We start from the raw sequence: 25,365 nt of genomic DNA on the forward strand, positions 1-25,365 counted from the left end.
ACCACCACACCCCCCCGAGCCCGACCTCCAATTCCACCCCCCCTCCTCCAGCCGCATCTCAAGTGCGCAATGGTGACTTTACGCGCGGGATTGGACGTCTTCGGCTTCTTGTGATTTCCAAGTTGCAGCGCGAGAGTCTCATCGCAAAGCGTGCAGGTAAGAAACAAGTCACGTCACTCAGCGTTTACACGTGTAAAGTCGAGAGGAGGGGGGGGGGGCAAAGAGAGAGTAAAATTGTCATTTAGTTCAACAAGACCCTTGTCAGTTCACATCATGCAGTAGACGTCAAATGAATCATGATAACACATTTTGACCACAAACGTGACGCAAGAATGCACGCAACTTGAAGCAACGCACCAAAGTTTGCAAAATCAGTATAAAGACGCTCATGCTGGAAAAAAAAAGTTTAGACTATTTATATTATATGATCAAAATATTAGTATTAACCACCCGTGGGTCTTCGTGGACTGCGTTGCAGCATACATCTTAGTTTTTAATGAGAAAAAAAAAAAGAAATATGTGCAAGTTAAAAATAAATGATAAAAGTTTGATGTCACCGCGGGCTAACTGGTTTTGCACAATATGGAAACGGTGTTGTCACACAGATCCACTACCCCAGCATTTAAAAAAAAAGTGACAATGATAGGACAGTCCGTATGTCACAAAGTTTCAACCAACATCATTTTAAGCAAACAAACTGGCTATTTTATCGCCCATGTTTCAGAAAAAAAAAATCTATGTAAACCCAGTGAAAATATATATAATATATAATTGCCAGTTTGTCACATTTCAGTTTTTTCAGTAAAATGTTTGCACTGGATATTTTGTCAATCATGGTGCAAAAAAAAAAAAAAAAGTTTAATAACATGTTTGATATGAATCATGACAGTCAGTCAGTATGTCCATCATGCTGATAAAAGTTCCCTTTTCAGTTCAAATGTTTACAAATAGCAACTGATATATTGACGCAATAATCCCGCAAAAGTCTTTCAAAAGTTTGGCAACATTTTTTGTCCTGATTATTTGGTGGCATTCACATGTGCAATTCAAAATGAAAGCGTGAATCAGTTTGTCACTATGCAACAAATGCCGCAATCGTCTTTTAATGTTCATTTGAAGTGACTTTTGCTATGTAACCGTAGACATAAAAATCTTTCATTTTCACTGACATGTTGGCCAAAAGTATGCGGAATGACTTTGCTGTCTCTCCTGCTGCTGCAAAAAATGGGTTGAATTTCAAGGTAAACGTGCATTTTATGCTGCAGGATGATTGAATTTGAAGTCTCAATGTTTGTCCCGACTACCAGTAGACCAATTTATTCTGAAAGAAAAAAAATGTACATTTGAAGTTAGAATTTGACTACAAATGAATTCTATAATGATCATATGTAGACATGTTATTGTTGCGAAAAAAAAGAAAAAAAAAGTTGCATTTGATTTCAAATGTAAATAAATACCACTGGTAGATTTGAAGCAAAACTTTCAACAGTGACCATATAGTGGGCTCGTTAATGTTGCAAAAGTAAGTTAAAAAAAAAAATAATTTGATGTGACAATGTTACTAATTACTCCCAAAATGTTGCATTTGAAATAACAAGAAAGACCTTCAAAAGGCCAGTGGATGTTGCAAAAATTCCGAATTCGATGTACCTAAATGTCACTTAAGACCCACCGTTGTCTCATTCGTGTCATTTCCACAATCAAATGGCCTCGTTAATGTTGCAAAAATGTGGGAGTAAAAATGTCAATAGCGACCTCCAGTAAACTTATTAAATTGTCAAAAATGTGGAAATTGTCATTGAAAATGTTGCTTGAGTAGATTCATGAACACCGCAAACATGTTAAAGTTTGAGTAAAAATGTGAATAAAACCCACCAGTCCCATTAATGCAGAAAAAAAAGACATTTGACACCAAAATGTTCATGATGACCACACGTGGACTCATGAATGCTGCAAAAAATGTGACGGGGGGCTTCTTGGGAATCAAACAGGGAAAGAACACTTGCGTAAAGTGGGTGGTGGTCTTATCCTATTAACTTTCCTTCTCTTTGAGGGTGGGGGGGGGGTCCAAGGGCATGAGTCACGTGTAAAAATAGATCACGACAACATCGGGTGGAAGCATGAAGATGAGACGACAAGGCCGATTGTTGTGCGTCGATATTGTGGAGTCAGCAAGTGGCGGTGCAGCCTGGCGCTGGCAGAGGGTACGGGAGGACACGGTGGCTCGGGGGGGTCTGCCGGCGGCTGATAGCGCTCTCCTCGGGGTGGTCCCCTCTCTACACATCGCAGATAACGCATGTTTGCTCTCTGCACATACACACACACACACACACACACACACACATACACACATCTATTTAAAAAAATAGTGATTTGACGCCGCCTCACATGTATTACAATTCTTCTGTGGGGATTGTTTTCAGGAGACAATTTAATATAGCCCGTCTCACACACACACACACACACACACACGCACTTTGTGTCCTGTGTGTAAAACAATCCGAGTGGGGGTCTTATATGTGGTTGGGGGTGGTGGTGGGGTGTTCTGGGTGTCAGAAGTTGATCTCCTAAGGCATTCTGTGCGCAGCAGGTGCTGCGGCCCGACGTTCCCTCATAAGGTAAAGTGGCATTAGTGCGTCCAAATGGCAGACTTATATATAGGCTGCCAATTCAGCACATTGTCCCCGGGCCCGCATAGCTGTTCTGCGAAGACCCGCGACTCCCCGCCCCTCTCCTCTTCCTCCTCCTCTTCCTCACAATTAGTCGAGCACAAGAGAAAATCCGGGTTGAACGTGAGCAAAGTTTGCATATGCACTGCATTTAGGAGGCGGTGTCACCCGGTTGTTCCTAATATTTTGGTTTTTGAATATATTTTAGATATGATTATAAAATCGCATGCACTGCCAGCCAGGGCTGGACTGGCCATCTGGCATTCAGGGCAGATCCATGCCCGGTGGGCCGGCGTCTTTTGGGGCTGACGTGCTGATATTTAATCATTATTTTCCTCCGTTTCACCCCAAGAGAGCACCCTACAAGTTATCGGGAGGAAGGCCATTAATCCATTTGCTTTGTACGGTATTAACAGCAAACTGAACCAATCAACATCAGTGGCAGAGCTACATGGGAGCCGGTGGGGGAGGGGTGGGCGTTAGGAGTCATGTCTGAATGACACATTTTCTAACAATTTATCTTTGGGATAGAACGTTTGATTATTGCAGTCAATGTCAATTATAACCGTTATTCTTACACCATAGCGTGAAAACAGGAGTGCATTTTATTTCATGAAACCTTGACTGCGGATGGTCGTGTAAACAATGACTTCTCAGTTACAGAGGTGGTTGCGAGCATGCGCACGAGTCAAAATGTCAGGGTGGAATTTTTTGGTACCAATGCAGCCTTGCTACCAGCTGTTTTCGAGTTCAAGTTCTCCACTTTGCCAGAGTAGAGGCTCTTCTTTCACTGTAAAAAAAAAAGTTGGTTTCGACCTTTTTCCGTTTTTCTTTTTGGAATTGACAGTAGAACACGGTTAGTCTCACCAAAAAACACTGGTTTCTGACCAAAAAGTGTGGAAAATGAGCATTTGGCAAAAGAATCAGCTCAAGGAGAACTGTGACTCTCCTGCGAGTATCTGTTGCTTTTTTGACACCTTCGACGATAAAACAAGAAAAAAACCACAAGAGAAAATGCTATTGATGGGAAAATAATCATTTATGTCTCTTGTTAAGAAACACGCCGTGAGTGACGCGACGCCCACACACTGCATTGCTCAATTTGAATGATCGAGTCTTTCTGTACGTGGCGTTCGCCATTCACTCCCTGACCTTTCCATTAACTTCTATGACACATCTTTTTCGCACACGCTGTTCATCTTCGACGTATTGCCAAAAACACACTTGGTGGCAATAAATGGTCGAATTCCAGTGAATGAAGATAAACGTCCAGAGCACTGAATGAGTTCACTGTCTTACGTCACATTTTCGCATTTTGAACTATCATCCAGGTATGAAATGATATTAAATACAGCGTAGTCGGACACAACTCAAATAAAGTAATCCGACTCATTCTTTGGTTTGTTTTGTAGTTTGTAAGGACTAATGGAAATAGAAATGATCTGTTCCTGGGTCAATCTGTCAAATCTTCGAAAAGTCATGTTGAATTTAACAGCCACTGTTTTTAACGCTCTTCGTGGACAAAGGTTGTTGTTATGCTCATATTTAAAGAAGGATTCATCCTTATGTTTTCATTGTAGTGTTGATAGTTGTTTCCATTCAAATGAATTATTATATAACAAAATAAATGAGAAAGTTAAGTCCATATAAAATATGTCAAATAGTTCACCTGATTATAAGATGGCGGCATGGTGATCGACTGGTTAGCACGTCAGCCTCACAGTGCAGAGGTGCAGGGTTTGATTGGCTCTGGCCTTCTTGGGTGGAGTTTGCATGTTCTCCCCGTGCCTGTGTGGGTTTTCTCCGGGTACTCCGGTTTCCTCCCACATTCCAAAAACATGCGTGGCGGGGTTAATGGAACATTCTACATTATTCTGAGGTGTGAATGTGAGCACAGATGGTTATTTGTCGATGTGTGCCCTGCGAGTGAATGGCAACCTGTTCAGGGTGTCCCCCGCCGACTGCCCGAAGGCAGCCGGGATTGGCTGCAGCACGCCTCGCAACCCTTGTGAGGATAAGCGGATCGGAAAATGGACGGATATGCTGTATCTCTCAATTATAAGACAATTCGATACTTATTGGATTGCTTTGAAGATGGCGGACAGTGCGGAAGTGTGTGTGGCGATGCTCCTGCTGCTTCGGCCTTATTTTCTATCCACAGTGCTTGGTGCTATTCTCACTGAGTTGAGTTATCTTGATATATTTGAAAGTGAAACGATTTAATTTGTTTCAAGTCCATGCATTCTCTTTCAAATCCAAATTTATTTTATGTTTCAAACCGTTTTTTTTTTTGTTGGACCTCTACTATCGACCCATTTTTGACAAAAATAGAAAAAGTATGTGCATGTGAAAAGTAATTTAAAATAAATAAAGTCATAAAATGTTCTTTTTTGAAATCATGATTCTCATTGAGTTAATTTTTTAACAATAAAAGAACAAAAACAAATGCAAAAGCTGTTTATTTCCCTAATCTTTTTAATTATCGACAGAATATTTATTAACCAATCACTCAAACAGACAAATTGATAAAACTGAATTAAAGAAATGAACAAAGACGTTTTCATTTGGCAATTTTGGTCAAAATAAATGGCTAAGTGATGACAAATATTACAGTACTCGGCTGCACACATCTGTCAGATCAACGGCGCATATGCAACTGCATATTACTTCAGTGATTGACAGGAAAGTAAATATCTGAGCTGTGCATGCGTGCGTGCGTGCATGTGTGTCAGGCTACATGAAACACTGTGTTAGGCTTTCTGTGCCTTATGTATGTGCATGAACATGAGATGAGATGTGGATCACGCGGAGGATGGTATGCGTTAATCACATGCGCAAACATTTTGAAGTGACTCCTGTTTTCGTTTTCATTACCTCTGCCAAGGAGAGTATGTTTTGACAGTCAGTTAGTAAACAGGATTACGCCACCCAAAAAAAAAAAAAACACAGCATTTGTGACAGATTTGCCCCATAGAACGTTTGAACGAAGCTAACAGCTAGCATGCTAACAACAAGCGTGGACGCAAATTGTTGATTGGGGAACATCTGGTGGACAAATACAAATGCGCTAAAGTTGGCGGAAATTTAATGCCCTTCAATGATTTGTTTCTATATACATAAAATATGTTTGAAGACCAGTGCTCAAAACCTGCGCCATTGTTCAATGGTTGTTGAGGTATTGCGTTCAAACTCTTTTTCACCATTTCATTTATCTGGATTTGATGTGGCTGTTGTTCCACTTGTTAGCTTGCTGGCCCACTAACTTGCTAGCTCACTACGTTAAATAGGTCCACACACACACGACACAAAACTGAGTGAGGTGGTGGCTTGTTGGCCTGTATCAACGTCATCCAAACACTTTCAATCAGAATTTTACATTTGAAGTCGGGTACTATTTCTGAAGAGAGCGGATGAAATGCTGACATGCCGTGTTATTTAAGTACTTCTCTTGTTTGTTTTGAAACCTTTTCCTAATGATTTGCCGTGGGCTGGTACATGTGTTGTATAAGCACAAATTTTACATTTAGTCACGAGTGCTCCAACCCTCCTGTAAGTGCACATTAGCGGCCCTTTACAGTATATACTTATCTCGGGCACACCCAAATTGCAGCGTTGCTACTCGAAGAATAAAGAAAAAGATAGCTGAGGCCCGGCTCATTGAAGCCTCGACACACAGGACCCCAAACTTGGCCATCACAACGCAATGCCATATTTTTCTTCGCAATTTCAAATATTAGGATCGATTCTCCCCGGGAAAATATTCAGAAGAAACCCATTAAAATTCAAATCTATAATCCTCATATTTTAATTAATATTTTTGCCTGTGCATTTTTCAAATTAAATAATAGATTTTGATTTGGTTATATTGAAAACAGAATCTTTAATATAAATCATTTATCTTTTGTTTAAAACAAAAAATAAAAACAATGCAAGTCATTTTTACCCCCAAGTGAAAAAGGATTCAAATGGTTCCTCAAAGACAAATGAATGCTGTAACCTCTGATATTAAACAAATGGGATAGAATCATTATTAAACACACGATTATTGTAAAAATATTTTAAAATGAACTCAAACTGAAACTGAATTTGACTGTAAGCAACAGCACAACAAGCACATTCATGCAAGTGCGTTGATATGATAAAAATGGGTGTCATTGGCAAAACATCCCCCAGGTTGGTCTTATCGGTGGCAGAACCAGCTGGGTGGGGTTCAATGGAAAGAAGACAATACAGCGGCATTTGGGCTGTGATAATCAAACTAAAAATACTGTACTTTGAAGACTCCTTTTAAACTCCTCGGCACACTACAGAAAGAGAGCATTTGTTGGTGGGAAAGGCGGACTGTTGAGGTCACGCCGATGTTGCCCTCATGCTATTTGTTGGCATACTCACTGTTAGCATTTAGCATTTCAGCTATTCCCTCAAAAAAGACTCCCGTTGCTATCCTGCATCATTTTAGCATATGTGCTGTTGGCTTATTAGCATTGTATGCATTCATAGAGGCAAACAAACGGGGAGAAATGTAGAATACTTTTCAGCCTGCTTTAGGGCTTTTTTCTACTCATCTTGATATCTTGCTATATGTTAGCATCGCAACTGTTAGCATTATTATCATCCTGAGAGGAAATACTATGCAACTACAGGAATAAATTCTACTACTTATACTGTTGTCATAGTTATGTAGGTAAAATTTCAATAATTAATAGATTTACATGTAACAATGAGACATTGTCAGACAGATCAGTGATTTGTCACTTTCCAGAGGCAAATATTAAGAAAGTTATGACTCTTTGAAACTTGTGAAAATGCGCAACAATTTCTGAGCGAAATCTAGCCAGTCAATAGCAGTAAAGATTTTCTTAAAGAGGTTAAGATTATTCTTATTTTGTTTGTTGAATCAGAGTTTTCAAATTTTAATAAACCTCTTAACCCTTATTGTATTTTCAAAAGGTTCGTAACTATCATTAGAAAGCTTGCCAAACACAGAAACAGACAACAAATAATAATGATGAAGTGATGAACCAAAGTAAGTATGGAAAGCCAAACAGCTTTTGCTGATGTGCGTGTGGTTCAATTTGGCACTCAAACATGCATTAAAAAAACATTGAGTGGAGAATGAAAAAAAAAAAAAAACACTCCGCAAGTTTTTTAAATCCATACTAAGCAATAAATCCAGCAAGGTTAAGAGTAAATTTGTGGTTGATAACATTCATTCATGCCTGAAGACAGCTGGGATCGGCTCCAGCACCTCCCGCGACCCTAGTGAGGATCAAGCGGTTCGGAAAATGAATGAATGAATGAACATTCATGTTAGCGTTGGAAGTGACAGAATATAAAAGCCATCATGATGAGTCAGAGTCGTATCACGCGACCTGGCCTTTGCCGAGTCCAAAAAGGGTCTCTGTGGATCAGTCAAGTTACTTCAAACTTGGTAGAAGCATAGAAAAATCGAAAATAAAAATGGCCTTGGTCAGGCAGAAGCTTTTTTTGAGAGGTTGTCAACTATAATTCCAGGAACTGTTGGCTGAGTATAATAACGCGTGAACTTGCTCTACATCATCCATGGTTGTGTCGTGTGAAGGTGAATAAAGCGTTCGCAGTGACGCGCGGGCAACAGTTCCCATCGCCGCTCAAAATGTGTGATCAAGAGTGTGGCTCGTTGAGTGAGCATTTCCTACAGATACACACGTACAATAGCGACTAATCAATGTGCCTTGCTCTTTCACCAATCAGACTGCTGCCCTGCTATATGTTAGCATACCTGTTGTTAGCATGTTAGCATTGTATCAGTTCACATTGTAAATAATACAAAAAAGCAGGGAGAAAACGCTTATCAATCTGCCGTCACCCTTTCTGTACTTGGGGTGCTATCTTGAGACATGTTAACACAACAATTAGCATGTTAGCAAAAGCTTTTAAAACATGTTTTTGTTCTTACACAGCGTGGATGGGTTTTGATGATCAAATGAAAACACTCGCTTTTCCATTTCATCAACTCCACCCCTGCAGCACGCCTGCGCCTTAAAACAAATTTTAAAAGAAAGCAGACTGTTAATGTTACACTGAAAGTGATGTGTAATTGTGTCGCGCATTGTTGACTCAGACTGAAGAGCCATTGTGGTGCAGCAGGTTTCTATTAGGAGGGTTTAAAAAAAAAAAAAGATGAAATATTGGTGGCGCCGTCGTCACGGTGCCTCATTGTTGCTGGCACACTGTGCTCACTCTGACTAATCAGTACGACGCCGGCGACAAAAACCACTTTGGACCACAAAATGTATTTATATAGTCTGCTGTCGCTCACATTCAGATAGTGATGCACAGACCAAAATTTTATAAACAGCTTTTACTACTATGCACCCCCCGATCCCCCGCCATAGAAAACAATGTAAATAAATTTGATTTTTTTTTGGGTCTTATTGTTGTCTTTGTAAAATCTTTGAGTAAATGTATAGGCAAGTTTTAACATTCTGAGCTGTCATACAAAATGGAGTGCAATGTAACTATTTTGAGAGGTATAAATAATAATAATAATAATAATAATAATATGGGATATAGTAATATATTTTGCAATGTTTATCAATTATGGGTAAGATCCAGCAACAGGTGGAAATTTTTTCTGAAACGTCATCCATCCATTTTCCGAACCGCATTACCTCACGGGGGTCACGAGCGTCCTTGGAGCCTATCTCAGCTGTCTTCGGGCAGTAAGCGGGGTGCACCCTGAATTGGTTTTCAGCCAATCGCAGGGCACGCACAGACGAACAACAACTATTCACACTCACAATCACACCTAGGGACAATATACGGTAGAGTGTCCAGTTCACCTAATGTGTGTGTTTTTGGAATGTGGGAGGAAAATGGAGTACCCGGAGAAAACCCACATAGGTATGGGAAGAACATCCAAACTCCGGAAGGCCGGATTTGAACCCTGGACCTCTTTACTGTGAGGTGAATGTGCTAACCAGTCGTCCACCTTGCCGCCCTGAAACGTCATGCAAACGTCAAATTGCAGTACTTGGTAAAATCCGTCTTGGGCAAACTTTATAGGTCAACCTTAAAAAAAGAAAATGAATATATATCTCAAAAACCTGATGTGTTAGAAAAGTAAAGACATTTTGAAAATTGGTGTCAAAAATATATTACTCAACTCAACTGTACTTATAGAGCACTTTAAAACAACTCCATGGAGCAAAAATCATTCATACAAAAAACTTTATTGTATGAATGTACTCTGATTAAAATTCGCAGTTGACCAGTGTAATATTTAAAATGCATCATAGAAAATATAAAAGAAATGCAAAACAAATATTCATCTATAAAATACAGAAAACATACAAAATTAATTCACACATACTGCAGACGCCTCACTGAAATCGAAAGAGTCCGCATTAAAGCACAATGTGACACGTTTTGTCGAGCGCTGTACGTGCGATCGCCCCCGCCCCGAAATAGCCTCTTTGACGGACAGCTCCAAAAGTCCTCCTCGTGCGCCACATTTGGCGGCGAGTCGTTGTGGTAAACGATGCCCGCGGCCGACATGCGTGTAATGCGCCCCGGACATAGTGCTGGATTAGCACAAGCTACGCGCTATGCCGCCATATTGTTGCTGACTGCGCTGCCGCCTCGGGTTTCCACAATGCAACCCGAGCCAAGGAGAGACCACGCTGGCGTTGGCCTGCTGACACTCAAAGTAAAAGAAAAAACAATTTCATGTCAAATATATAACATAGAAACAAAAATAAAGGCTCAAACAACACCTATCTGTCTATATCGAAAAGTGACTTAGTTTACAAATCAACGGCGAGAACGTATTTGTACTTCACGCCGCTGAGAATAAAACTCAAACTCAAAACAAAAAGAGCCGAGCATAACGTTGCTTACTTCGCTCCCGCTTTGAGATTCCGCCAAAGCACTCCTAGCCAAGGGAGATGACGACGACGACAATGGCGGCCATGGCGCTGGCCTGGTGACACTCCAACGCAACTGGCGCATTTGATGTGCGCGGAGGATGAGAAATAAATAAATGGAAGGAACGCTAACTCAGCAACACTTTAGTGTCACTCAACAGCAGCAGCAGCAGCAGCAGCCGCTTTAAGATGGGAAACATACGTCGGCCATGCCTGTGATGTCACTTGTTATTGCTGGAGGCCGCCTATAGGAAAAATCCCATTTGTAGTCGAAAGAAGCTTATGTCAGAAAGACTCTATTGTGACTCGTGTGTGTGTGTGTGTGGCTTTTCCTCACACTTAGGCAGGCTTAAGTTGGTTTCAAGGATTCTTGGGGTGCGTTTACAGTACATGACATAAATGACACAGTTTTAACCGGATAAAAATGACCATTTTTACACAAGGGTCCCACAAAATTTGCTGCAAAATTTCGCACACTTTCCCAGCCAGATCCCGCACTCCAATAATTGGATGCAGTGGCATATATATCGATTTTTCTCAATTGAAATGCCATTAAATTGTTCCAGTGCCCGGCAAAATGCCATCATTTTTTAATTGATACATAAAAATGACCAAAAATAGTTTGGCTTAGTCATCTTGCAACCTGATCCACGGCACGTGAGAATCTGTTGATCGATAGTGCATTTTGTCAAAATAAAGATACAGTACTGACTGATTTCCACCACCTTTGACTCCCTCGTTCTCGTTAGAGCACACGCTGATTGCATCAATGGAAGTTGGCCACAGTTTCTTCTTTGTGTAAACTTTTTTTTTTCTTTTTGTGAACCAGTTTAAGCCCGAAAGTTAAAAATGTACTTCGGGCAAATTAAAATCAGACCGTGTCATGCTGAGTGGAAGTGCGATCATAAGATCTCTCTCCTAGTGTGATTTTTATACATATGGATGTGTGGATGATTTTATTCAAAGCGCCCAACCCTCACTTCACTTACGCAATGAGTTAGGGGGGCCGTTTTATGGCGCCGCAGATTTGTGCACTGTCGTTTAAATCACTTGGCCTCTAGCGCAGACTGCTCCCTGCATTTACATTTATGCACGTGGCGATTAATTACAGGACGGCGCTGGCCTTGTATTAGAGCAGGGGGGTAGGGGGGGGCGTCACGTACCCCCCCCTACCCCAAGCCTCATTCATATTAATTGCCCGTGACAGTTAAAGCCTTGTTCGGGTCGTGACAAGGTTGACTCCAGCCCGGGACGCTGCTCCCCTGGCGCCCCCTTCACACATCTGATCTTCATTTTCAACAAGTGGCGGCGGCTGACTTCCATGATGAATGACTGGCTTGTGTTGTATTTTGTCCGACTTATTTCTGCAATCGGCGGCATGCGGTCTGATGAAAACGAGGAAGTAGAGAATTAGCGTGGTGCAAAAAAAAAAAAAAAAAAAAAAAAATCACCATTAAAAAAAATCTAACGAACAACACACAGACAGTGTCATCAGTTGATGGGACTGTACCATTTGTGAGACTTGGAGGAGACGGGAAGCTTCCATCATGAACCAATTGGAGAAAATAAGATATACTGTAAAATCCAGTACGTAACACTCACTATTTTACAATAAAAAAAAAAAAAAAAAAATTTGGGCTCTTTTCTTTTCAAAGGGGGGGGGGTATTATATTATACAGGGGTTTTAATCAGAAACTTTTTTTTTCCACAATGTTTAAATATTTACCAATACTTAGGCAATACCTAGAGGTTGTAAAAATATTAATAAAAAATAAATAAAATAGAATAACTGAGTTGTCATGCATTTCATACACAACTTAACTTGATATGTTTCACAAAGTCTGATTAAAAGTAGATTTAAAAGTGGTTACAGAGTGAAAGAGTTTTAAAAACAAAGAAATTGGCTTGCTAAACTTACGGAAAGTGGATAAAGCTCAAGAACAAGACTTTTCAAAACATGATTTTAAAAATTCTTTGAGAGACCTTCATCATACATATGAAGAAAGAGCATTTGTTTTAACCTTTAAAATATTTAAAAAACATTGACCCTTGATTATTATGGTTTGAATCTATCTGATAATTGAGGAAACCAGCATACCGTATTATACGCAGGTACGGATAATTGTTTTTTTTTTTTTTTTCTGGTGAGGTGCGTGTTATTCACGGGATTTTCCGGTAAATTCCTCCAATAAAAATCAATTATGTTTGTTTATTTGCCCCTTTGGGTAGTTACATGTTCATGAATGATGTCATCAGGAGGAGTGCGAATAGGAGTGTACCATTTTGGCCCCTGGGGCAAGGGTGGGTCGCAAAAGTCGAAAAGCGAAAACATTTGTCTTCTTCTTTGTCTTCGTTGTTCGCGAGGAGGCGACTTCCTGATTGGTGATGGAAAATGGCAGACAGGAGGGACTCGGCATTAATCATTGATGGGAACCGTCGGATTGTGACTCAAATGTTGTCATTTTACGAGCCAGCAAGCTACTTTCTGGTTCACGGAGAATGACTGACATGCTCCTCCAGCATTTGCGTTGAGGAGCGACCGTTTTATTGTGACTTAAATGCCGACAAAAGTGGAAAAAACAATGCGGAATGTCATATTTTTGTCCGTTTTGCCTCCAGGTCCTTTGCGGTCACGGGTCATCAAACGAGCGCATGTTTTGTCTGAATGGCGTCTTTACTCGCGAGGGGCTTCCGCGGAGGTCTTCTCACGCTCTTTTCACGCAAAGACGTTCTTTTTTTTTTCCCCCTTTTCCCGACTCCTTCCCTTCTTCACAAGGCCCTCCTTTCTTCTCAGTCACGCCAAGCAAGTGTGTTTGTGCATACCTCGGCGGTCTTGACAAAAGAGATGCTTTTGACATTCACCTCTTGTTTTTACAGTCCCCGGGAGGCGCGGCGTTTGCACAGCTTTGTCTGGGAGACGCGGGACAATGGCGAGCGCCCATAATGTAATCTCCTCGGGGCTGTTTAGGTGCGGACGTATGTGCCGGCGCTTGCCCCGGCCCCCGAGCCGCTCCTAGCCGCCTTGGCCGTATTTCACGGCGAGTGACTCAGGGGAGAGAATGCGGTTGTTGTCACTTAAGCCTCGCTTGCTCTTTTGTGAGTCGCGCAACACAAAAGCTTTTGCGCTCATGCAAACATCCTCGCCGTCGGTCCAGGTCATCAAAGGTGTGCTCACAACAACTTGCCAGTACACATGCGTTTGAACAAAAGGCTCGCATCTGCCATCCAAACATCCCGCAGCCTCTTGCTAAATGAGATTCCAAGGAAATAACCCGCAACGCTCAAACCAAAAATATGAATCCGAACCACGAACCCTGACCCCATCTGACTGAGCTTCCGGCGGAAATCCCTTCACCTAACCCGAAACCCCGCCCTCTTAAACCTAAAGCCGAGTCTTAACCGCAAGACCCTCACCCCGAAACCCCGCCCCTAAACTCTCAAAACATCACCGCAAAACACCAGCCATCTCTTCTAATTCACAGTTGACAAACTTCGCTCCTCGAGGACCACGATCCCGCATGTTTTCCCTCCGTCGACACACCCGATTCCAAATTATCACCTTTTCGGCAAGCTCTGGAGGAGACTGATAGCAATCCTGATCACCTGATATCGTGGCCTTTCGAGGACCGAAGTTTGACACCTTTGCCCTCATTAGAAGTCGGTGTTGGTGGGTTAAGCCTTACCCCACACTCAGGCATGTGTTGGAGGGATGCGCACCCTGGAGGTGGCAAATCCCAGAAGGTGACGGACGCTCCATTCCGGGAATTCATTCAACCAGCGATGTCAAAACTCTTACCGAGACCCCAAGTACAGTCAAACCTCGGTTTTCGAACATCTCTGTTCTCGACCAAATCGGTTTTCGACCAAAACTTTCGAGTTTTTTATGCCTCGGATGACGACCGAAAATCGGTTCTCAACCAAACTGAGCGCACTTGAATGCACCACTTGACTCCTCTCGCCTTCCTTACACGAGGAAGTGACGCTTCCTCATGTCGCGTTCCATTGTGAGCAGACGTGTTCAATAAAGATTTTTTATTTTTATTTTTTTAAAGAGCGTGGTTTCGGTTTTCGAACAAATCGGTTTTCGAACAGACTTCTGGAACGGATTATGGTCTGTCAGGTAGGACTGTACCGGTCCAATTTTCCATGTGAAACGACAAACCACCCAGATTTTCCACTTGATGACGCCTAACTAACCCTCGCTCAAACTCCAAACCCTAAACCTAACTTCCAACATCTAAATCTTAAAGCTAACCTCTCAGCCCTCTCCCCGATACCCCCAAAAACACAACCTCGAAACACTACCCCTTCCCCGAACCCTTCCCAAGTGTGCTTCCATTGGATTCGTCCTCAACCCGACACCTCATCCAAACAAACTCAACCTGAACCTCCGACTCCAATCGTTCCCGAGTTTGCTTCCAGCAGAATCAAACCTAAAGCTAACCTGCAATCGCTCACCCCAACCCTAAACCTGAAATAGCGATCAAGGAGGGAGCGCTTCTGGCCCAACCCGAAAATCAACATTGGCACTTGGCCAACAATGTGAACAATTAGATGAGCCGGTCCCTTTTCCGCAATTAACCACCATCTGTCTTTGTCAGCCTTCAAGTGAATACATGTTCGTCATTGTCATGACATTGGCTCATACTTTTTTTTTTAAATTAAATTGTTAATCTTACTTTTCGCAACTGCTCTGCGGTAGTCATCCGGTTTACCAGGTGTTGGAATCGCAAGAGAAAACATGTAGGATACATCACAGGGAAAACCTGAGGAACCACTCTGCTCGTTATGCTGCTTGGCTCCGTTCTTGAGAGATTTAATCTGAAATTACAGCCGGTGAGTGCGATTTAAGATGAAGTACGGTGCCCTCTGAGGGTCAAAAAGTGTGAATATTGGAAAGCTATGCAATGCCACGATCAAACATGAGTTTGCTGTACCAATGCACATCACAAAACTGATTTCAGCCTGCGGCAATGTCACTGTGATCGTACAGTATACCTCTGAAGATAAAAAAAAATAATAATGGGGGGGGGATGCAAATATAGTTTATTTAACTTTGTGTACTTCTGAATTGACAGTGCCACGTGACAATTAAAAGTGAAACCTGCCAAATAACAGAATAAAAGTCCAAAACTGCCCCTGGCCTTCTCTGTAATTTTAATCCAAAATTACATGCGCCGCCGACAATTGTGAGTATAAAGTATGGTGGTCCTCAAGGCTGAAAAATAGACATACAATCAATGGTTTAATTCTACGTACATTTGAGTAACATGCTAACCTGTGCTAAATTCTTTGCAGTTATCTCATTTTGAAGCATGATGAGAGATCCCTCGGGAATACGCACACTCACCACTTTAGATCAACCACAAACAGACACAGTAATACAGCAAGAGAGAGAGAGAGAGAGAGATCGTTTATGGGTCAACTGCAGCTCATAATCATTTAATTGGCCGTGTGATTAGCGGGAGCCCCGCTCGCGCTTCCTGCCGTGGCGAAGCGCAAGCGGCGACACTATGGAAGAGACGGCGGCCATTGTTTGTTGGCGTCGCGAGTCCGCGCAAGTGGCGCTGACAGCTGCGGCGAAGGCAGCATTTGTTTGCCCGTGTCAAGGCGTGTGTGTATTCGCGGCGCAGGTGCAGGCGTCATTTTCAGAATGCTGTCGATCTGATAGGACTGTTATGCGGACAACATCCTGATTAACTTGGATAGATTGAGCCGCTCACCTCAAAACAGGGGTGGGCGTACTTTACTTAAAAGCAGGGGTTCACGTTACGTCGATCCCGATCGACCGGCAGCTCGCGGACTGGTCCCAATACGATAGCGAGGGGTTTATAGTGAAAAAAATAAAAAGTGCATGTTCGTAATGTATTTTTTGTGTTAATGCACACTGCACCCTAATCATCCTATCAGTCTCACTTTCACAAAAAGTATTAAAAAAAATAAAAATAAAATAAAGCAGGTAGGTCACCTTTAACTTACGGTGGCGGGTGGCCTACGTCACCGGAAGTTGTTTGCGCTCAGCAGTCTGCAATTGAAGCTTGCGATCAGAGCTGTTGCAATATAGTTTATTATTTTTATTATTATTATTATTATTATTGTTATGATTTTTATCATCAGTCAAAGTTCGTTTCGTGTACAATTCACCCACGGCACTCGCAAAGAATGGCAATCTGGGGGGGGGCCGAGAGAAGCATTTGAAAACGGGACGCGTGAGCTACGATAGGTAATAGGCTGCAAAAGTGCGTTGCATACCTCCGCGTCAGGTCTCCCACGAAGGTAGGCAGTGATTTCCTTTGAACAAAGTCAGAAACTGTCGACTTTATTTTGATGTTTTCGTTCATCGTTGTGGCTGTTGCTCATCATGTCATGGCGTGTGTGTAAGTGCGTGTGCGTGTGCGCAGGAACGGGTCGATCGCGGGAGGTTGGTTGATCAAAAAGTAGATCTTTGGTCTGAAAAGCGTGGGCACCCCTGCTTAAGAGGATCCTTCAAATGTGTCATGTCCTGATATTTGTCCGTATTTTATTATATCGTCTCTTGTTCGGAAGCTGTTCTTTTCAAAAAGCAATTTGATCTTGGCTACTGTGCCGAAGCTCAGTTTCAGGGTTTTGGCAATCTTCCTGGCGCAAGATTTCTGCTTTTTAGATGCTCAGAGTTGGTTTCCATGATGTACTGCTTTGAACCTCCAGTGGACAGTGTGGCCCCGTGAGTCACATGACACCGGCGAGGCTGATTTGGCCAATATGGATTTTTTTTTTTTTTTTGCCCTTTGGGGTGTACACACTTTAAACATTAATGGCTGTGTGTTATCAAGTTACTCAGGCAACCTTTTACATTTACTTCCTACTTTGAATAACGGAAAACAAAATTTTACTCAATACCCTTTTAAGACGAGACTGGTTATGTCATGATTCGGTTTGGGACCAACAGGTGGCACTGTAGGGCTCCCCTGCAGCTGCACACCTGTTGGTCATTAGGTAATTAGTGGCTTTAAAAGGACTCCCAGCCCGAGCAATCATTGTCGGGTCATTGTTGCTTTGTGCTACTGTCATGTTTGTTTCAGTCATGTTTTGGTCAGAGTTATGTTTTATCTTCAGTCATGTGTTTTGTTTGATACTTTGGACTTTGTTGGTTTTGGATTTCGTTTTCTCTGAGTTTTAATACAATCTTTCAAGTACACCCTGCTCCTCCCTCCTGCCTGCTTTTTGGGGTCCACCACCACCTCGCTACGTGACAGGTTACTTTTTGCAACCTCCATGATTGACGACAACGTTAAAAAAAAGGCAAATACAGAGGCGTAATCTCTGGGTCTTTTGAGGTGGGAGTAAACAGTACAGCTGGTACTTCAAGGAACGTGAACTCATAAATAATCCTTTGGGGCTCACTGAACTGAAGTCTCGTGAGGTGTACCGAGTCTGGTCTGCAGATATTACGCAGCATGCTAAACCAGTTCTGCTGCCGTTTTGGAACATGTTCAGACAGGTCGGCTGGCCGAAGTAAAATAAAAAAAAAAAAAACCCAAACAAACATTTTCGGCATGTAAATCTTTGTTTTTTTTTTTTTGTTTGTTTGTTTCATTTTAACGACTTGCTATCATCACGAGAAGAACTTGTTAGCGACCGATCGTACGTACCATGCGGCGCCTCTGAGAGAGAGAATCATTTGGTTGACATGAATAAAAGATCACAGATGCGCTGATCGCTCTTTTGACTTCTTCATTGTTCTCAATTAGCCTCACATTGTAGAATCAAAGCTGGTGTACACTCCGTGTGTGTGTGTGTGTGTGTGTGTGTGTTGATTTACACTTGCACTTTATTCTCTAGGCAAGTCTTTATCTTTCTATCTATCCATCTATCTCAAGAGAGAAAAGAATGATGGAGATTATTTCAGTTGAGAAGTCAAAGCAGCGATGTAAAGTACAGACATAGACACACACCCATGCATGTGACTCAAGCATGCACACGCTGCTAAATACTACTACTGCTACTAAATAGCGTGCAAAAATGTTTGATGAAGACATTATTTTGCCATCAAATTGGTATTTTACTGAAGAAAAGTATTGAGATGTTTGAGGTGTCACTAAAACAAAACAAAAAAAAAACATGAACATGAAAGTCACTATGCATAAAATATACCTTTTCACAAAAAAGCTCGCTTTCTGACATTTTTTGTGGTCCAAAATAAGAAACGTTCGACCGCTAAAACATGACATAGAGTAGAGACAACTTTTTTTTTTTTTTCATGAAAGCAGAGAGTCTAAGCTTTCATTTGTTTGTTTCTGTGTGTACTTAGTCATAAAACCCAATATTCTGTGAGCCTTGAAAGATCAGTCAGAATGCTCTAAATGGGCTGGCACTCAAAAAGTTCTTTTTTATTTTATTTTTTTTTAAATAGCTGGCATTGAAAGACTTAAAGGCGTGTGCACATACGCAGACTCTACCATCTGTATATTTTTTTTAAAGTTAGTCTTGCAGGTTTTTTTTTTAAACCATGTGTTTAAAACGTGTGTTTGAACAAGTTTTAACAAGCATGAAAAACTATGGGGGAAAAAAAAAAATCTTATTTGGTCTCTGAGTATATCGAGAAGGTGGATTTTCGCTCAAATTGCGGTCTGGAATGTATCACCGCACTAAACGGTGTTTCTCTGTATACTGGTTTGTGCCTCCTCACGGATACAATTGAGTGAATCCACAAATCAAAAGTTTTCTCGTGTCTTTTCAGGTGATGTTCAGGAATTTTCAAGTCGTCCGCAAGTGAGAAGAGGGCGTGTCGGAGTTGTTCAAGCCTCTTAGTTGTGTGAGTCTCTTTTTCTGATTACTTGCTTGTTTAGCAAAGCCGCCCGTGCGCAACGCGAGCGCTGCTTGCTCAATAGCGGCATTCACGCTGAGGGTGTGTGGAGAAAAACGGGGCCAGCGGGCACGGTTCCAGCAAACTCTCACCGCGGGGACCTCTACTGTGCACCTTTTTTAATGGACACCCCCCCCGGGCCGCCCTCCCCCTGCCCCCCACGCTAGTAATAAAGATGATATCAGGAGTCTGCCGGTAACACAAGCTGGCGTTAGCCTGGCAAATCGGTCCACAGCAAAAGTACAGATGGCAGAGGCTGGACAATGGAGTGATCCCGCCATATGGCTAATCCTCCCGTTTAAGAATATTTATGACGGCTGGCCACGGCGGCCCATGAACGGTGTCAGCGTTGGGTCACCGAGTGGCCGCTTTGGATTGCGGACAGACAAGTGTTGGATTTCGGGCGCTAATATGCGTCCTGCTGATGGGGAGGCGGGAGGTGGGGGAGGGGGGGGCTCTTTGGTTTCAAAGGCTTTGATTGATAGCCGGACTCGATTGTCACATTTTAATTATTTTTTTCCTTGAAATTTCTGAATGGATTTTGAGCAAAAGTTGAGAGGCGGGAGTCTTTTGAACTCGGTTGCTAACCAAAACATCAGGACCGAGCCAAGAATGCAGAGTCTCTCGGATGAGTGTGAAGTCTTACCACCAGTCTTAAATGAGTTCCCTGGCCTTCAATTATGTCAAAACGTCATCTTTAAAACCAGTTGGCATTCCTGTGGACTCTATAACAACTGCACAATGTTGTGTGCATCCATGTTTATGTGACGATAATATTCCACCCTGTCTACCTTGGATCTTACGCTATTTAGCGATGGCATATGTAGCGGCAAAAAGAGTTTCATTGGACTGTGACATCAGGTCGCTTCACAATGTTGTGTGTGTCAGTGTTTATCTTCTGAATGAGATTAAAAAAAAAAATTAGTTCTGCTCAGACTGCCTCAAATGTCTTATTATGAGGCGACGGTTTCTTCTTCTTAAATAATGTAGAGCTAGCATAGCTAGCTAGCTCTACATAGCTAGCGACCAATGAGTTTCAGTCAACTTGACATCTGGTCATGCCACAACGTTGTGCGCATCCAAGCTTATGTTCTGAATGAGTGACACAACTGCTTAATTCTGCTCAGGGCTGCCTCTGATTTTACGTCATGTCGAGACGGCGTCTATAGTGACGCTGAGCGTTTTCGGAGACTTTTGACATGTGGTGGTTCCACAGTGTTGCGTCAAGTCCGTGTGTGTGTTCTGGGCAACGATGCAACTCATGAGTTCCACGCTATCTCTCACGTGATGTGGAGACGGCACCTTGAACCCTTTCGGGGACAACGGTTACCACAGCGGACGGCTTCTCATGTTATCAGGTTACAGGGTTGTAAGGGTTAAAAAACGATTAGCGTCAGTCGACTCTGACGTGTGGTCACTCGACACACAATGTTGTGTGCAGCCATGTTTGATGGCCAACGACTTATTTGTGGAGCCCAGTCCAGCTTGTTTTTTTTTTTTGTACTCTTGTTTGACGAGAACATATGGGATGCGCTGTTCTGACGTTTCTAATATGGAGCAATCATGACAATGACGTAAGATTAGCCCTTTTTTTGTGCGTTGATACAATTTCGCAAAGCCATAGCCATTAAAAGCACACATCCATCACACCAATATAAAAGCATGCACAGTAATTCCGCTTCATGAAACCACGTCATTTCTCAACCTTCTCTTTCATTATGTGTTCATGCAATATACTTCTATTTTTCTTGATTAAACAAAAACATATCAATGGCGTCTCAATTAATTTCAACGGCGGCAAAATTAGGCGTGCGGTTTCGAGTTAAGATATTCAACCCTGGACAAATATGAAATGTGTCAGACAATGTGCCACTTTATTTGTAAAAGTTAACAACAGTTACTTGCTCTTTTTCAAATTTCCTTAAAAAAACAACGTTTAAGTCCATCATAAAAACGAGACCTGTCGATCCACTCCACATGTGACAGGAGGAGTGTTTTAAACGATAATGAGCATGTGGTTAAACAATCGTTTTTCAAGAAGGATTAGCATAGCTGGATGATGTTTGCTCAATGTCGTTTTGAGCGCGACGTGTAATTAAGTGCCGGCCGGATGCCGTACATCTCTTTGAAGTGGCGCTCGGAGTCTTGATTGCGGCTTGCAAAAAAAAAGCGCTCACTCTCATTTCCTTCCCCTGCGCAAAATGTTGGAGGCCCTTAAATGGCATTACGGCCTCCTTTCAACGAGCAGATTGCAATTACGTGGCGTCGACGAGATGACAATGGCTAAGCGGCCTAACGAAGTCGCGATGATGACTGACGCTGCCGTGACGGACGCTCAGGAGCAACCGCTGTCGCCGTCGTACAAGGAGCGTGTAATAGAGATTAACTGGAGAGGGCCAAGAGTGATGCCTTTCATGCTCACTTAGTAGTAGTAGTGTGCGGTCAACATTTAGGATGCTAGCGACTTGAATATGAGGTTAGGGGGGCGCCATTGTCAGCTGATTTTCAAATGTTACAGATGTCCCTCAGCTGCCTGTTTTCTTTCATCAAAAGAAAAGACGGCAAGACGGCGGCCCTTCTAATGGCACTCATTTGGCCGCCCAAGTTGAAGGAGGATGTTGGCTGGCGTTTGTCCCGAGCTAACAAGCTAATGAGGTAATGAGCGCGCTGAGGTTACCTGTTTGGGGGGTACCCTGACTGTAGTGATCTCCCTTCACCATCACTCTCCGCATTAGACTGCAAATCATCTGTGCTAATGAGCAGCATGGAACATCATATAGAGTCACTCGAGGCGCGGCCGGACATTAGATCAGCCTTTGACTTTGTACGGTTGGCCAACTGATCCAATTTGGACAGAGGTAAGGAAAGGGAATTATCTGGCGGTGGGAAAAAAAAAAGGGGGAGCCGAACTTTGCTGATGTGTTTTTTATATATATATATATATATATATATATATATATAATGGAATTCTTTCTCCCTGGTTCTTCTAATGTTTTTTATCGGTGATTATACACACCAATTAAGTTACAATACGCTAAACCTGTCTTTGAGTATATAATACAGCAAATAGGAGGTACAAAAACGATGCTCGAGCAGAAACGGCAGCGCTGTGTCGTACCCCCGTCTCCCATGGGATTCGGAAGTCAAGCAACCCCCCTCGTGAGATAATGAGTTAGAAATCAGAGTCAGCCCCTCGTTTGCAGGAAGAGCTGCTGCCTCTACGTGTCCCTATCTGATCGCACGATTACTTAGTGTCATCGGTGTTATCAAGCTGATGTCGTGTGTGTCCTACGATGAAAAAAAAAAAATGTGTTGAATTTACTCAATTTTATCTCGTCAAGTGCCTGCGCAAAATAATATCGTCTGGGCGCACATGCAGATGTACAGTATTGTCCACTTCAAAATGGATGCAGATGATTTCATTTCATGCAACACTTGACGAAATAAGACTGAGTAGATTCAACAAAAACTTTTTTTTTTTTCGGGTAATATGTGGTGAATTTTGCAGAATAAGAATATATCTTCTGGAATCTTTCCTGTCTGAGGCCCGTCTCGCTTGGCTCTCATTTGGCTCCGCATCCCCTTTTATAGTTGCATGTAAATCATCCCCGTTGAGACGAGCGCACGAGCCCCTCGCCCCGTGGCCTCCTCCCAAACCGCCCGAGCTCTCTCTTCTCCTACCGCCCTGAAAGCGGTACCCCCTCCCCCTCCCCCGCCCAACCCCCTTCCCACCCCTCAGCTTCTCTACTGTTCTTGCGGCGAGAAGAAAGGAAGCTGTCGGGCTGACTCACTCTTTCCCCTCGCGTCTCCTCTCTCCCGAAGGAAACCGCAAGCGGCGTCTTTCCTGGAGATGAGCACTTTTGTCTGCTCCGGGCGGATCCTTCTCGGCTGAGGTCACGCCCGGCCTCCGCGAGGACAGGATGGATCGATACTGTTTGGGATCCCAGCTGGTGCGTGTTCTCCAATGAGGAATTTTGCCCGAAAATTGCACCGGGATTTCGCTCCGACCAAATAAGTCGAGCGGCCGTGCGTGACTTCGGAATGAGCGTTTAAAAGCATTTACATATAAAAGCACCTCCAAACAAAAGAGCTAAAGGCGTTTAAAAGCAAAGTAAAGAAATGAAAAAAGGATCTTACTGAAATTAGTAAAAAAACATACAGACAACTCTTTTACTCATTTATTAATAAGCCGAAGCAGTGAATGCTTGCGCTAATAATAGCCATGTAGCCTCAATGCTAGTGGGGGCAGCTATTGGCTCACAGTCTGAATACAATACTGAAATAATGATCTTGCCCTCTCTCACTTTAGTCATAAATGTCTTTCAATGCACTTCAGAAGGATGTCATTATTATTCTAATTGTTTGAGCACCATCACTCGCATTAAAAACGAACAAAAAAAAAAACAAACAATGCCGATGCTATCATTTATTGATTTGCTCGAAAAAAAATACCATCTCGAAAAATGTGTTATCGTGACAAGCCTACGTGCGGCATAACAGCTAAATGCTGCTGCACCATGTTTTCTTTAAGCCCTACTTGGTTGAGATTTCATTCGCATTTGTATCATGTACTCAGAAGCTAAACCATTCAAAAGTAAAACGTCAGTCACGTCTTGGAGCGGATTAGCTGGTGTACCTAATGTTGCGTCCCGCGCGTGCATGCGAGAAAACTGCTCCGATCCTCCTGTTGCGGGTGGACCGCAAGCCTCACTTAGATTTGCCATGAGTTTTTTTTTTTTCTCCTCTTTAAGCGCTTTCAGAGCTGAGAAGGTCAGGGTCAATGTGAAGTGTTGCGGCGGGCTGCCCTTTAGCCGACGTTGTGTTGTGATGTCAACGCGGCTTTAAAAGCAAAGAAGAAGTCAAAGAGAAGCCAGAGAGAAAGACATCGGATTTGTATGTTGCGCTTTCTCCGCAACGTGGCGGGATGCAGCCGAGACAATGAATAGTTCATGTCGCAGGAATTTTGAAAGACGCTATTCGTTGTGTTTCGTCTCTGGTCTTGATATAGACGCTGACATTATTGCAAAAGGAAAGCTGCTGATCTTCCTGCTTGCTCTTCTTCCTTGATGGGATTTACGCCAGCTTTTAACAAAGCTTCTTCCTCCTTCTCCTCTTGATCCCATTTGGCTCTATTGTGGACTGTGACACTCTCTTTTACCATCAACGCAGAGCGAGGTGTCAAACAATTAGCCGATGAATTCTGACCGTAAATGACCTTCTCCGGCTTGGCACGCACTTGGGGGTTCCATAAAACTAAAAGCTGAGTGAAAATCCGCTGACGTTTGAGAGATGTAACGTGAAAACAAACGTCTTATGATCGACGAAAGTCCTCACTCGCTGCCTCGACTTTGCCAAAGCTAACACTTGGTGTCAATTTGTTCAATATTATCTGCTGTGGCAAACCTGTTGATGGCACTCAATGTTGTGCATGAGCGCGTGTTTACTGAGCGGCAGAATTTGAACCCTGCCCCTCCCGGATGTGCTCTGACACCCGTACGTTGTGTGAGATAGAAGAGAGTTTGTGTGAGAGTATGTGTGAGTTTTTGTTGCTTCTGTGGATTACAGTGTGTGTGTGTGTGTGCGTGTGTGCGTGTGTGCGTGTGTGTGTGTGTGTGAAAGAGAGAGCGAGAGATAGTATATGCCTGTGTTAGTGTGAGAGTGTGTTTAAAAGTGTGAAAGTGCCAAGGGGTGAGAGTGGATGTGAAATTGTACGTGTTGGTTCGTGGAAGTGAACATGTAAGTGTGAGTGAGTGTGTGAGCCCAAGAGTGTGTGTGAGAGTGCACGAGAGTGGCTGTGTGTGTGAGACTGTGTGTAAAAGGATGTGTGGATGTGGGTGTGGGTGTGCTTGCGTGCGTGTTCGTTTGTGTGAGGGTGTGCGTGTGTGCGTGTGCGTGCGTGTGTGTGTGTGTGTGTGTGTGTGTGTGTGTGTGTGTGTGTGGGTGT

General features: G+C 42.8%; 1 protein-coding gene across 3 annotated transcripts in view; it reads left to right on the plus strand.

Moving 5' to 3' along the window:
* Positions 1-6: 6 nt before the first annotated feature.
* The window catches only part of LOC109530837 (transcription factor SOX-6-like), a 93,986-nt gene continuing 68,627 nt past the window's right edge, over positions 7-25,365 (plus strand). For 2 of the 3 annotated variants that reach the window (XM_019894736.1, XM_019894738.1), the window contains exons 1-2: positions 7-156; positions 19,296-19,370. The gene's annotated coding sequence lies outside the window, so the exon portion shown is untranslated. The remainder of the gene's footprint in view (positions 157-19,295; positions 19,371-25,365) is intronic. The other variant, XM_019894737.1, reaches the window with a different exon arrangement.

Source organism: Hippocampus comes, unplaced genomic scaffold (genome assembly GCF_001891065.2).
Source record: "Hippocampus comes isolate QL1 unplaced genomic scaffold, H_comes_QL1_v1.1 scaffold319, whole genome shotgun sequence".
NCBI classification, from domain to species: Eukaryota; Metazoa; Chordata; class Actinopteri; order Syngnathiformes; family Syngnathidae; genus Hippocampus; species Hippocampus comes.